The following is a 13,291-nucleotide window of genomic DNA, read 5'->3' as shown; positions in this document are numbered from 1 at the left end:
CCACGGCGCCCGGCTGGAGATTGGTTCTTAAAAATTAAAATATAATTTAAAAACCATTTCACACCGAGAGTTGATAGAGGGCTGGACTGATGGGTGACAAAGTAAATACAATACAACGTAACTGTAGAATCTAGGTGGTGGGCATATGGGCGGGCATATGCTGGGTGTCTGCCCTGCCATTCTTTCAACTTCTCTGTGTGTCTGAAAATTTTCAAAATAAAATGTTGAGGGGAAAAAAAAAACCTCACCTGCCAGTCCAGGTCAGTCACTGCCAGTCTCTTTTCACATGTCCTTATCCCTGGAAAAACATCCAAATTCACTCTGGGTGCGCCTCAGTAAGCCCCAGCCTGGGAGGACCCACGCCGCCCTGCCCCTCCCGCAGCTCTAAGGCTGGCCTCACCTGGGGATCAGGACACCGGGTTCCAGTCCCTGCTCTGCCAGTGACTTGCTCTGTGCCCTTGAGCGAGGGCTCAGGGCACACCCCACATATTGTGGTCTAACTTTATATGAGACTTTCCAGGGGAGCACAAGAATCCTTGCCTTTGGGAGGTTGCTGGAGTTGTCTTTTAATGGGTTTTCCTCAACCCTAAAAGGCTTAGCAAGTTTAGGGCCTTCAGCTGGGCGAGGCAGAACGTTCCAGCCCAGGCAGCCACAGGGTGGCCCCACCAGCCCGGGAGCAAGGACACCTGCGATTCACAGAGCGCGAGGAGCCTCCGCCCTGCGAGCCAGCCCCGCCCACTTCCTGTCGGCCCCGGGGCCGGGTGCGTGGGAGATGAAGGCAGGGGAAATGTGTGTCTGCAGTTTTTAATTTGCGGGGGATATTTTCCGTCCCTTTTGTCCCCTAAGCCTCTGCTTTTTGGATGACAAGTTGGCTTTACTACCCTCTCTCTCCTTCCCACACGCACACACCTTGGAGGCGTCATACCAGGCGGTGACCGCAGAGGAAGCATCCAGGGCCACAATTCTTGCCTTGTCAGCTGCTCCCGCCAAGTCCCCAGAAAGCTCCCGGTTCCTCAGAACAGCAACATTAAAGGAAGGCCCAATTTATCTATGGAAAAATCCGCTCCGGCCTTCCTCTTGTAACCCCCACTTATGAGTAGCTGCTTTGGGTCTTACTGTTGGTTGTACAGTTGCTATCAACGTGCCCACCATTTTGTACTCAGCTTAAAATTGTTTATTTATTAATTAATTTACTTAGAGGTAGTCTCGTTCTGTCACCCAGGCTGGAGTGCAGTGGGGCACGATCTCTGTTCACTACAACCTCCACCTCCTGGGCTCAAGTGATTCTCCCGTCTCAGCCTCCTGAGTAGCTGGGATTATAGACGTGTGCCACCATGTTTGACTAATTTTTGTATTTTTAGTAGAGACGGGGTTTCACCATGTTGGCCAGGCTTGTCTTGAACTCTTGACTCAAGTGATCTGCCCACCTCGGCCTCCCAAAGTGCTGGGATTACAGGTGTGAGCCATCATGCCTGGCCAAAAAAAATTTTTTTAATGTATCAGCAACATCTTTTCATGTTTCTCTTTACAATTTTTTTTTTTTCTTTTTTGAGACAGGGTCTTAACTTTGTCGCCCAGACATGGTCATAGCTCATTGCAGCCTCCACCTCCATGGGCTCAGGGGATCCATCTCAGCCTCCCGAGTAGGTGGGACCACAGGTGCTTTATAAGCTTTACACATCTCATTGTAGCCAGTTTCTTAGAGTTGATGCACCATAATGTGTTTAACCAAATTTTTCTCTTCTTGGACATTTAGATTTTGTGCAGGTTTAGCACCAGCTGTGATGAGTGTCTTCAAGCCTCTGCTTCCTGCTGTGGAATTGTTGCCACAGGACACATTCCCCGATGGGATTACTGAGTCAGAGGAAGTGGATGTTGAGTGGCTTTCAACAGACAGGCTGTGTTGCTCTCATGGCGTCCATGCAGGTACCACCAGCAATGTATACACATACAGGAAGCGCCGGCTTCCCTGTAGTCTTGTTGCCGTGGTGTTGGGGTCTCTAAGACCACCCTGGGTTTGATGATTGGCTAGGAAAACTCGCAGGACTCAGCATACAGTGATACTCGAGGCTATGATGTATTACGACAACAGGACATGAAGCAAAATCAGCAAAGGAAAAAGGCACATGGGTCAAGTCCAGAGGAAAGGGAGTATGAGGGTCCAAGACCCTGTCACACGCTGGACGCACTCACTTCCCCCAGCAGTGTGTTGGGACAACATGTGTGGAATGTCATCGTCAGGGACACTCACTAGAGATTTGGCACTGAGGATTTACTGCAGGCTAGTCACAAAGGCACCCTCTGCCTAGCATGTACCGAAATTCTGGACTCCCAGTATGAAGACATAAACCACAGCGTTTACACGGTTTAGGGGCAGTGAGCTGTTCTTATCAGGGAAGGGTCAGAACACTCCCCAAGTCAATTTCCCGGATACCAACCAAGGGCCAACCTTGCAAGCAGTCCTTGCTAAAGATGACATTGCTGTAATTTGTATTTCTTTCATTTTTCTTTTGAGGGTAAATCATGTCAGTATAAAATAATGAGATGGGACTGGGCCATCCGAAGGTTCATTCACTGTCAAGGCTGGAGGTTGATGCCAGCTGTCGGCTGTGACCTCAGGTGGGTCTGGCGGCCAGCTGGGGCCCCTCCGTGTGGCTTGGGCTTCTCTCCAATGTGAAGTGGCTGTGTTTCAAGGATGAGGAACTGACAAAGAGGGAGCCAGGTGGAAGCTGTGTCACCTTTTCTATCCTAACCACAGAAGCCACCCTGTGCCACTTCTACCACATTCTGTTTATTAGAAACAAGTACAAATACTGGCCCATATTCAAAGGGAGGAGAATTAAACTCCACTTTTGATGGGAGAAGGATCAAATAATTTGCAGAGGTTATTTAAAACCATCACAAACAGATTTGGCATGTTTAGACATTTATTCTACACACACACAAAAAGATACAAATGTGCAAAGTTACTTGAGACTATTTTCGCAGTATTATTTGTGTTAGTAAAAAAAAAAAAAAGGAAATAATCTAAATGTCCATCAAGGGCCAGGTGCAGTGGCTCATGCCTGTGATCCCAGTACTTTGGGAAGCTGAGGCAGGTGGATTATCTGAGGTCAGGAGTTCGAGACCAACCTGGCCAACATGGTGAAACCCCACCTCTACTAAAAGTACAGAAAATTAGCCGAGCACTTTGGGAGGCTGAGACGGGTGGATCACGAGGTCAGGAGATCAAGACCAGCCTGGCTAACATGGTGAAACCTCGTCTCTACCAAAAAAATACAAAAAAAAACTAGCCGGGCGAGGTGGCGGGCGCCTGTAGTCCCAACTACTCCGGAGGCTGAGGCAGGAGAATGGCGTAGACCTGGGAGGCGGAGCTTGCAGTGAGCTGAGATCCGGCCACTGCACTCCAGCCTGGGCGACAGAGCGAGACTCCGTCTCAAAAAAAAAAAAAAAAAAAAGAAGAACATTAGCCAAGTATAGTGGTGCATGCCTGTAGTCCCAGCTACTTGGGAGGCTGAGGCAGGAGAATTGCTTGAACCCTGGAGGCGGAGGTTACAGTGAGCTGAGATCACGCCACTGCACTCCAGCCTGGGCAACAGCAAGACTCCATCTCAAAAAAAAAAAAAAAAAAAAAAAAAAAAAAATTCATTGATAGGTGATGGGTTATGTTACTTGTGTATCTTTACTATACTCATTACTTGTAAAGATGTCATCTATATAATGTTAAGCAAAACAAACATGATAAAACAACAGTAACAAAACGTGTTGCAATATGTGGTCTGATTCTGGTGGTGTTGTTACGGGTTGAATGCGTGGGAAAAGTCTGAATGGACGTGCTTCCTCCTGTGTCTACTGCATATCTTTAGGGAGTAGGCCGGAATGCAGTGGCATGATCGTGGCTCCCTGCAGCCTCCAACTCCTGGGCTCGGCAATCCTCCCACCTCAGCCTCCCGAGTAGCTGGGTTACAGGCATGCGTCACCATGCCTGGGTAGTTTTTGTATTTTCTTGTAGAGACAGGGTCTCACTGTGTTGCCCAGGCTGGTCTCAAACTCTTGGGCTCAAGCAATCTGCCCGCCTTGGCTTCCCAGAGTGCTAGGATTATAGGTGTGAGCCACTGCACCTGGTCAATCATGTTAACGCCTAAGACATGACTGTCAGGGGTAGTGGAAAGAGCACAGAATTGAGAATCCAGAGATCTGGGTTCTAGTCTGTCTAGGCTCTGACCCTACCTTCCTGGGCTTTTATTTTATTTTATTTTATTTATTTTATTATTTATTTTATTTTATATTTTATTATTTTATTTTATTTTATTTTATTTATTTTTTTGAGACAGGCTGTCTGTCGTCCAGGCTGGAGTGGAGTGGCGCCATCACAACTGACTAGAGCCTCCCATGTCCCGTGATTTTCCCACCTCAGTGCTCTGAGTAACTGGGACCACAGGTGTGTGCCATCACACCCAGCTAATTTTATTTATTCTGCTGTGACAATGGGGTCTCACTATGTTGCCCAGGCTGGTCTCAAACTCCTGGGCTCAAGTGATCCACACTCCTTGGCCACCCGAAGTACTGGCATTATGGGCGTCAGCCACCATGCCCGGCCTGGGCCCACTGGTAAGGATTATTCAGCAGTAAAGATAGTACATGTGTGACAGTCTCTCTCGGATTATGTATTAGTTTGCCAGAGCTGCCCTAACGCAATGCCAGGAACTGGGTGGCTAAACAAGGGAAATGTAGCGTCTCACATTTCCACAGAGGTCAGAGGTCTGAGAAGAGAGGTTAGTGGGGTTCATTCCTTCTGCGGCAGTGAGGGAGAACCTGTGCCAGGCCCCTTACCTTGCTTTTGGGGCCTTCCTGGCAATCTTTGATGTTCCTTGGTGTGCAGAAGCATCACCCTAATCTCTGCCTTCATCTTCACATGGTGTTGTTTCTTCGTGTGTCTCTGTCTAAATTTCTCCTTTTTCGTGAGGTCACATTCATACTGGATCTCAGCCCACCCTACTCCAGTATGACCTCATCTGAACTCCTCACATCGACAATGACCCAGGTTCCAAATAAGGTCACCTTCTGGGGTCTGGGGATTAGGACTTCGATGCAAATTTCAAGAAGCACGATTCAACCAATGACAGATGATACAGATTTGAATTCCTTTGGGGATCTACTCAGGGATGAAACCGACCTTGTATGGCCAGGTGTGGTGGCTCATGCCTGTAATTCCAGTCCTTTGGGAGGCCGAGGCAAGTAGATCACCTGAGATCAGGAGTTCCAGACCAGCCTGGCCAACATGGCAAAACCACATCTCTACTAAAAATACAAAAGTTAGCCAGGCGTGGTGGCACGAGCCTGTGATCCCAGCTACTTGGGAGGCTGAGGCAGGAGAATCACTTGAAACCGGGAGGTGGAGGTTGAAGTGAGCTGAGATCATGCCAGTGCACTCCAGGCTGAGTGACAGAGTGAGACTCCATCTCAAAAAAAAAAAAAAAAAAAAAAAAGAACCAACCTTGTATTCAGCACCCACTGCCCATCAGGCATTATTTCCAATCCTCACCTCATCTCATTCGGTGAACAGTATTAGCTCCATTTTATGGATGAGAAAACAAAGGTAGGCTGAGTGTCTTGTGCAGGGACACAGGCAATAAGTGGCAGGCCTGGCATGGAATTCACACATACGACTTCTAAATTGTGTGCTTAATTTGAACTGCAGAGCTGGGGCTTGACTAATACTTGACTACGCCTAAGTTTTTCCCCCAGGAACTTCCTTGATAATTTTCATTAAATAGACCTTACATTTTCAATCCAGTCAAGCCTCTGGGAGATAAGTTAAAAATTCCCTGATGGATAATGACATTAAAAACAGCAACTGTGGACACTGCTTGAAAAGTGTGCTTTCGTGCATTTCTCTTGTGAAATACTGTGACGGCCTTGTGAGGTGGAGCTGATCACATGTGGATTTAGGGGCAGAAACTGGAAGACCACGACCCACCTAGACCACACAGGCAAAATGGACCCCCAGGACCAGAATCCCTTCTGACTATAGTTCCTGGTCTCTTCTTGAGTTGTTATTTGCAGAGAAAAAGCATCTCACATAAACAATTTTACTTCCGTTATCAAAAAGATACTCGATCTATATTTCAAAGACTCTAGATTCATGGGAGTTGGGGAAATTTTAAGCATTGGGAACATATTCTGGAGCATGTCTTTATGTTCTTTATTCTGTAGCCTCCCATGGGTGGGCAGCCGAATGCGTTTTGGGAGAAAACAGGTCTCGTGGATAATATTTCTGAAGATCAGAGCAGGTTGTGTCCAAGTCCATGTTGGCCATGACTGCAGAACACCCCAGAGGCAGCAGGGGGCACCCTGGAGCTTTGTATCCACCCTCAGGCCCGCGGCATCTCCCCCGGCTCCACCATCTCCAGGTGCCCAGAAGCCGGGTGTCTCAGGTCGGACGCACGCTGGTTCGCTATGGCCATTTCTGATCAAAGACAGAATAAATGAATTGTCCAGATACGGTGTCTGTGAAAGGAACCCAGCTGTGGGCCTGGGGAGGCAGGTGCCCTGGCGGGGGTGACATTCTTAACCCACAGGGAGGGCCCAGAAGGGACGCGGGAGGCCACCTGCCGTGCAGCATGCGGGGGTCTTGGAGGTGGGCAGCAGCTGTTGACCCGTGAGCGTGGAGGAGCATCAGCGCTTGAACAGCGGAAGCAGCATTTACAGGCCAACACCAGCCCCGCAAGGGCCGGGGGCCCAAGGCTATGGTGTCCAGAGCCTCCCAGCTCCCACTCTGGCCTCCAGTGGCCATGGAATTGCTAACTATGAGGGCGTGAGCGTCTCCCAGCAAGTCAAGGGGACTCTATGTGCTGCGATAATGGGTCCAGTTGCCTTGCATTTGGCCTTCCAAGCCCCTCTCTGAGCCCCAGGACTTACCCACACCTGCCGGCGCATGCAGGGTGGACCTAGCCTGCGTCAGTCAGGCCTCACTGCGGAGCCAGGCTTGGTGCAAACTCCCAGCTGAGCTCACACGCTGGCTGCAGTCTGTGATACTTCTCTGGTGGTCTCTGACAGGGCCGTAGGGCCTCCCTCTGGAACCCAGGCTGCACACTTGAGGAGCTGGGGGCAGTCAGGCAGAAGCAGCCTCTGGTTGCCAGCATGGGGTGTGAGGCAGGGGTAATCCATGGGGGAGGCTGGGGAGAGAGGGCGGGGGTGTGGCACTGGTCTCAGGCTGGGGGAAGGAATTCACACCTGCATGGCTGAGGCTGGTGCCGCCCCCTCTGATCACCGGGATCAGCCTCTCCTTCTCCAGGCTCAATTTGCACCCCCAGCCTGTATGGTTGGCACTGTCTCCCGTGGGGAGCCCCTGCCTGGCTCAGGGGAGACCCCGGTCCAGAGCCCACCTTGGGAGCTGCCCTGGCCTGCTGAGGCAGGAGCCGCCCCTGGCCTGGGCCTGGCCCTCCGGTGAGGCTGCAGTAGCCAGGAGAAGGCCAGTCAGAAAGGCCATCTGCGTGCAGGGGTTTCTAGCCAGCAGGCCAGGGGAAGGAAGTTGTCAGGCGTCCTGCGGAGAAGGCCAGGGTTGCAGACAGGGGTGGCAGTCAGCTCCATGTAGCTCTGGGACCCAGGTGTGTGGCAGGGCCAGGAGCACGTTCTGCTGCGTTTCCAGACCCGACTCCAGCTCATTTCCTTGAGAGACCCTTTCACCCATCCCGGCCTGCATCTGCCTGTGTCATCCTTTCCAGCAGCAGCCTTGTGGCTGTGCCTATTCTGTGCCCTCCGAGTTCTAGGTTGAGGGTGAGGATTGGATGAGTTGATCCACGCAAGGCTCCTAGCACAGTGCCTGGCACATGGTTAAATAGACATGAAGTCGTAATAACCAGGTGTGTGACCCTGTCCTCAGTGTGAGTGCCACAGTGGGGTGGAGAGTGGCAGCCCTGCCGGGCAGGATCGTAGGGGCTCAGTGACAGGGCTTCCTCATTTCCCTGATAGGGAGAGAGGCTCACTGAATAGTAAGTTGGCTGCATCTTTTCTGTCTGAGCCTCTCAGGGAAGCTTCCTAGAGGGATAAAGGCTTGAGCTCGAACTTGGAGGAGTTTGCGGGTGGCTGGGTTGGGGTGGGGGTGGGGAGGAGGGTGCCAGCATGCCAGGCAGGGGGAGCAGCATGGGTGAAGGTATGGAGATGGGGGAGGGATCTGGACTGGGTGCCTGTGGCTGGGGCACAGGGCGTGTGTGGGCGGGAAGCAGGTGAAGAGAGGAAGGGCGCAGGGGCTTCTGGGGGCTTCTGGAGGGGACCCACCATGGGAGCAGGCCAATGGCTGGCAGGCTAGGTGGTGCAGGTGCCCCTCATGGATTTGGTCGAAGTGGGCACACATGCTTATGTCAGAGGCATGTAAACCAGAGCAACTCCATCTTGAGTAGGAGCTGGGTAAAATGAGGCTGAGAGCTACCGGGCTGCGTTCCCCGACGGTGAAGACATTCTAAGTCACAGGATGAGATAGGAGGTCAGCACAAGACACAGGTCATAACGACCTTGCTGATAAAACAGGTTGCAGTAAAGAAGCCGGTCAAAACCCACAAAAACCTAGATGGGCATGAGAGTGACCTCTGGTCATCCTTGCTGCTACACTCCCACCAGCGCCATGACAGTTTACAAATGCCACAGCTATGTCAGGAAGTTACCCCATATGGTCTAAAAAGGGTAGGCATGAATAATCCACCCCTTGTTTAGCATATCATCAAGAAATAACCATAAAAATGTGCAACCAGCAGCCCTTGGGGCTGTTCTGTCTGTGGAGTAGCCATTCTTTATTCCTTTCCTTTCCTAATAAAGTTGATTTCACTTTACGGACTCGCCCTGAATTCTTTCTTGTGTGAGATCCAAGAACCCTCTCCTGGGGTCTGGATCGGGACCCCTTTCCTACTTACAGCTCTGTACACCTTGTGGGTCTTGGAGGGAGGGTGGAGACAGCCCAGGGCTGAGGGCACCCCCTTCCTCAGGGGTAAGGCTGATGACTGAAGCCTCAGTCTCTGCCCCACCCACCAAGGCGGAAGGCTGGCCCCTAAGGAGGAGTGATGCCCCAGGGTCCTAAAGGAGCAGCGGGAGCTCCTTAGAGTGGTGGGAGGTGGAGGTTGGTGGGGGTCAGGGTAGGAAGTGGGTGCCTGGCTGGGTGAGCATCCCCAGATCTGTGGGACTGGCTCCTGCTTCATCACCCTGACCTGCCCCTGTGCTGAGAGGACGGATGAGAGAGTGGGGCCAGAGGCTCTGCAAACTGTGAAGGGCTGTGCTCACCTCCTCCTTGAGGTTGTTCATGCTCAGTTCAGCTGTGCTTCTTCCTGGGGAGAAAGTCTTCGGAAGCTCAGGGAAAAGGCAGATCAGGAATGCGAAAGTGCCTGGGGAGGGAGCTGCTCAGAAGATTATAGTCCACACTGTCCAAGCAATCCACACAGCAGTCCCCGAGAGCAATCAAGGCTGGAGGAGGGGGTGCTACAGGCCCCTGAGACTGGGGAAGGGGAGGAGACATGTTGAAAGGGGACAAGAAGGGACTTTTGGGGGTTGCGGGCATCTCATTTGTTTGTTAAGCCATTTCCTTATCACACCAGCCCATAAGGTAGGTCATATTTCTATCATACCTGTTGGAAAAGGAAGGCTCAGAGAGGGTGAGCAACCTGCCAGGGTCACACAGCAGACCTGGCATTTGAACTCAGGGCTCTGACTCATGGAAATCCCTCCACCGCAACAGAAAAGATCACAGAGAGGCTGGGGCCAAAGTCAGATTCTGCCTAGCTCCCAGGTGGCCTGTGGCCAGCCCTGCCATGATTTCTTCTAAGGCTGTTAGTCTTTGAAGAATAGCAAAGCCCAGGAGTGAGTTCATCTGGTAGCATGAAGTGAGTTGTTTCTGAGACGCACTTCTGGGAGGTTTGACATCGCTGTCACAGAAGGGACTGAGCAGAAACTGCTGCTACAAATACGTCTTGTTTGAGAGTGAGCTGGGGCTGGGGCTGGGTGAGCTCGGAGGCCCTTCAGGTCTGGGGTTCCTTCATTCCAAGTCTCTTTCCTTTTACGGGCCTCAGTTTCCTCCTCATGAGAGGTGGAGCAGTGGTTCCCAAACATGACGTTGGAAGTGTGTTAAAATGCAGATTCCTGGGCTCAACTCTGAAGCTCTTCCAGCAGCCACCTTCCCAGGTGAGCAGACCCTTGGGAAGGCATCACCTCAAGACCCCTCTATCCTTCCTCCAGAGTTCTGGGATTAAGCTAAGTCCTGGGAAGGTAGGACGGGCCTGGGCCTCCCACCTCCCTTGGCTGTAGGGTCGGTCCTGTCTCTGCTCCCTCAACCCCTAGTTCCTGCCCATGTCTTTTGAGACAGCTTCTCTGTCTCAGGTCCTCTAAACCTGCTCTCAGGTCCTCACTTCCTGTCACCTGGGCAGCAGAGTATGTTTTCTTCGACAGCACCCTCCCTAAGAGACTCTTCAAATCATTTATTCGTCATGATGCATGATAGTTAAATGAAATAACAGAGGCAATGAAGCACCCACTCAGAGGCCGGCACCTGGTGCACCTTTGACAAGTGGCACTTTCATCTCGAGGACAGTTGGGAGGAGCTTGCATGGATGAGTGGGGACGTGGGTGTGCTGACATGCAGGCGCTGTCTGGCGGCAGGTTAGATTAGAGGTGGAGGGGGCACAGAGGTACGGACCATTAAACTAGGACTCAGGGACACTCTGCCCCAGGACTGGGCAGGCGAGGCTCTGGGAGGTCATGGTGTTGACCTGACCAGGGACCCATGCCCTTTCACCCCTTTGTTGTTGTTGTTTTTTGAGATGGAGTTTTGCTCTGTTGGGCTCGATCTTGGTCACTGCAACCTCTGCCTCCCAGGTTCAAGTGATTCTCCTGCCTTAGCCTCCCGAGTAGCTGGGATTACAGGCATGCGCCACCAAGCCTGGCTAATTTTTGTATTTTTAATAGAGACAGGGTTTCACCATGTTGGTCAGGCTTGTCTTGAACTCCTGACCTCAGATGATCTGCCCGCCTTGGCCTCCCAAAGTGCTGGGTTTACAGGTGTGAGCCACCGTGCCCGGTCTCTTTTTTTTTTTTTTTTTGAGACAGGGCCTCAAGCTTTGTTGCCCAGGCTGGAGTGCAGTGGTATGAACATGGCTCACTGTAGCCTCAACCGCCTGGGATTGAGTGATCCTCCCACCTCAGCCTCCCGAGTAGCTGGGACTATACGTGTGCACTACCATGCCCAGTTACTTTTTTGATTTTTGTAGAGATGAGGTCTCCCTTTGTTGCCCAGGCTGTTCTCAAAGTCCTGGGTGCAAGTGATCTTCCCACCCTCAGCCTCCTGAAGTTCTGGGATTACAGGCGTGAGCAGATTACAGGCGTGAGCCACCATGCCTGGCCACCTCATGGAGAAGACAATTCTCATACTTTAGCTCCTCCCAATCACACGTCATGGCTTTAGCAATGTTGGGAATCGGATGTACCCATATCCTGCTGTTACAATGATGACGGTGGTAATAGGTACGCATCTTGCGTACCTCTTTAACCACTCAAATGCTTTATTTCATTGACTCCTGACAACAACCAAATGACATGGTGAGATGGTTAATTTTATGCATCACCTTGACTGGGCCAAGGGTGCCATATTTGGTGGAGTGTTACCTGGATGTGTCTCTGAGGGCATTGCTGAGTGAGGTCTGCATTTGAGCAGGTGGACTGAGTGAGGCAGGTGGCCCTCCCTGATGGGCGTGGGCTGTATCCAGTCAGTTGAAGTCTATGTGGATCTCTTTTGAAGACCCAGATAGAACAAAAAATCTGGCATGAAAGGGCTCCTCCTGCCTGACTGCTGGAGCTGGGACACTGTCCTTTTCCTGCCTTTGGACTGAGACTAAAACATCGATTCTTCTTGGGCCTGTAGCCTGCTGGCTTTCAGACTGGCACTTAGCGTTTGGAGATCCGCAGGCTCTAACTCAGACCAGAGCTATCTGTCGGTTCCCCTGGGTCTCTAGCTTGCTGACTGCCCATCTTGGGACTTAGCCTCCGTAATTGCATGAACAACTCCTCAGAATAAATCTCTCTCTCTGTCCTATTGGTTCTGTTTCTCTGGTGAACCTTGACTAATACAGACAGATGAGAGTGCTATTGGCTCTATTTTGCAGATGAGGAAACTGAAGTTCAGAGAGGTCAGATGGTGGGGTGGGAAGTCACCCTTGGACTCAGTGCACACCCAACCTCCTGGGCCCTTGGCCACTGATATGGTTTGGCTGTGTCCTCACCCAAATCTCAACTTGAATTGTATCTCCCAGAATCCCCATGTGTTGTGGGAGGGACCTAGGAGGAGGTAATTGAATCATGGGGGCCAGTCTTTCCTGTGCTATTCTTGTGATAGTGAATAAGTCTCATGAGATCTGATGGGCTTATCAGGGGTTTCTGCTTTTGCTTCTTCCTCATTTTCTCTTGCCGCTGCCATGTAAGCAGTGCCTTTCACCTTACGCATGATTCTGAGGCCTCCCTAGCCATGTGGAACTGTAAGTCCAATTAACCTCTTTTTCTTCCCAGTCTTGGGTATGTCTTTATCAGCAGTGTGAAAACAGACCAATAGGCCAGGCGCAGTGGCTCACGCCTGTAATCCCAGCACTTTGGGAGGCTGAGGCAGGTGGATCACCTGAGGTCAGGAGTTCGAGACCAGCCTGGCTGACATGTTGAAACCCTGTCTCTACTAAGAATACAAACAATTAGCCAGGCACAGTGGTGGACGCCTGTAATCCCAGCTACTCGGAAGGCTGAGGCAGAATTGCTTGAACCCAGGAGGCAGAGGTTGCAGTGAACTGAGATTATGCTACTGCACTCTGGCCTGGGCAACAAGAGTGAAACTCTATCTCAAAAACAAACAAACAAACAAACAAAAAACAACGTACTGATCCAGCCACTGTGTCCGTGGTCCTACCAGATCTGGCCTGTGCAGCCTCTGCGATTTCCCGGGGAGGTGCCTGGGCCCTATTTCTTGACACAGGAGGAGCAGATGCCAAGGGCCAGTGAACGCCGTCACCCCTGAGGACCAGGGTCAGGAGCTGGGGAAGGAGGAAAGGACTCAAGGGCATCCCATCCTTGGTTTTCAGGGCAGCTGAGGCTCTGAGGGCATGGAGAGCTGTCTGCGTTCTCATGTCTAGTGGGTGATGAGGCTGGACAGAGCTCAGACTCTGACTTCAAAGTCTGCTTGGCAGGTGAAGGGACCGAGGTATTAACACTGCGCTGAGTGATTTCATGCTACTGTCTCATTTGTCTTTATTGTACCTTATGAAGTGCAGAC

The 13,291-nt window shown here is 51.4% G+C and overlaps 1 pseudogene; it reads left to right on the top strand.

The window, feature by feature from the left end:
* Positions 1 to 1,845: 1,845 nt before the first annotated feature.
* On the top strand, positions 1,846 to 13,036 carry LOC140713268 (putative uncharacterized protein FLJ33534; annotated as a pseudogene).
* Positions 13,037 to 13,291: the final 255 nt, after the last annotated feature.

Source organism: Chlorocebus sabaeus, chromosome 14, assembly GCF_047675955.1.
Source record: "Chlorocebus sabaeus isolate Y175 chromosome 14, mChlSab1.0.hap1, whole genome shotgun sequence".
NCBI lineage: Eukaryota > Metazoa > Chordata > Mammalia > Primates > Cercopithecidae > Chlorocebus > Chlorocebus sabaeus.
The sequence above is the reverse complement of the archived record's forward strand: the minus strand, read 5'-3'. Positions and strand labels throughout refer to the sequence as shown.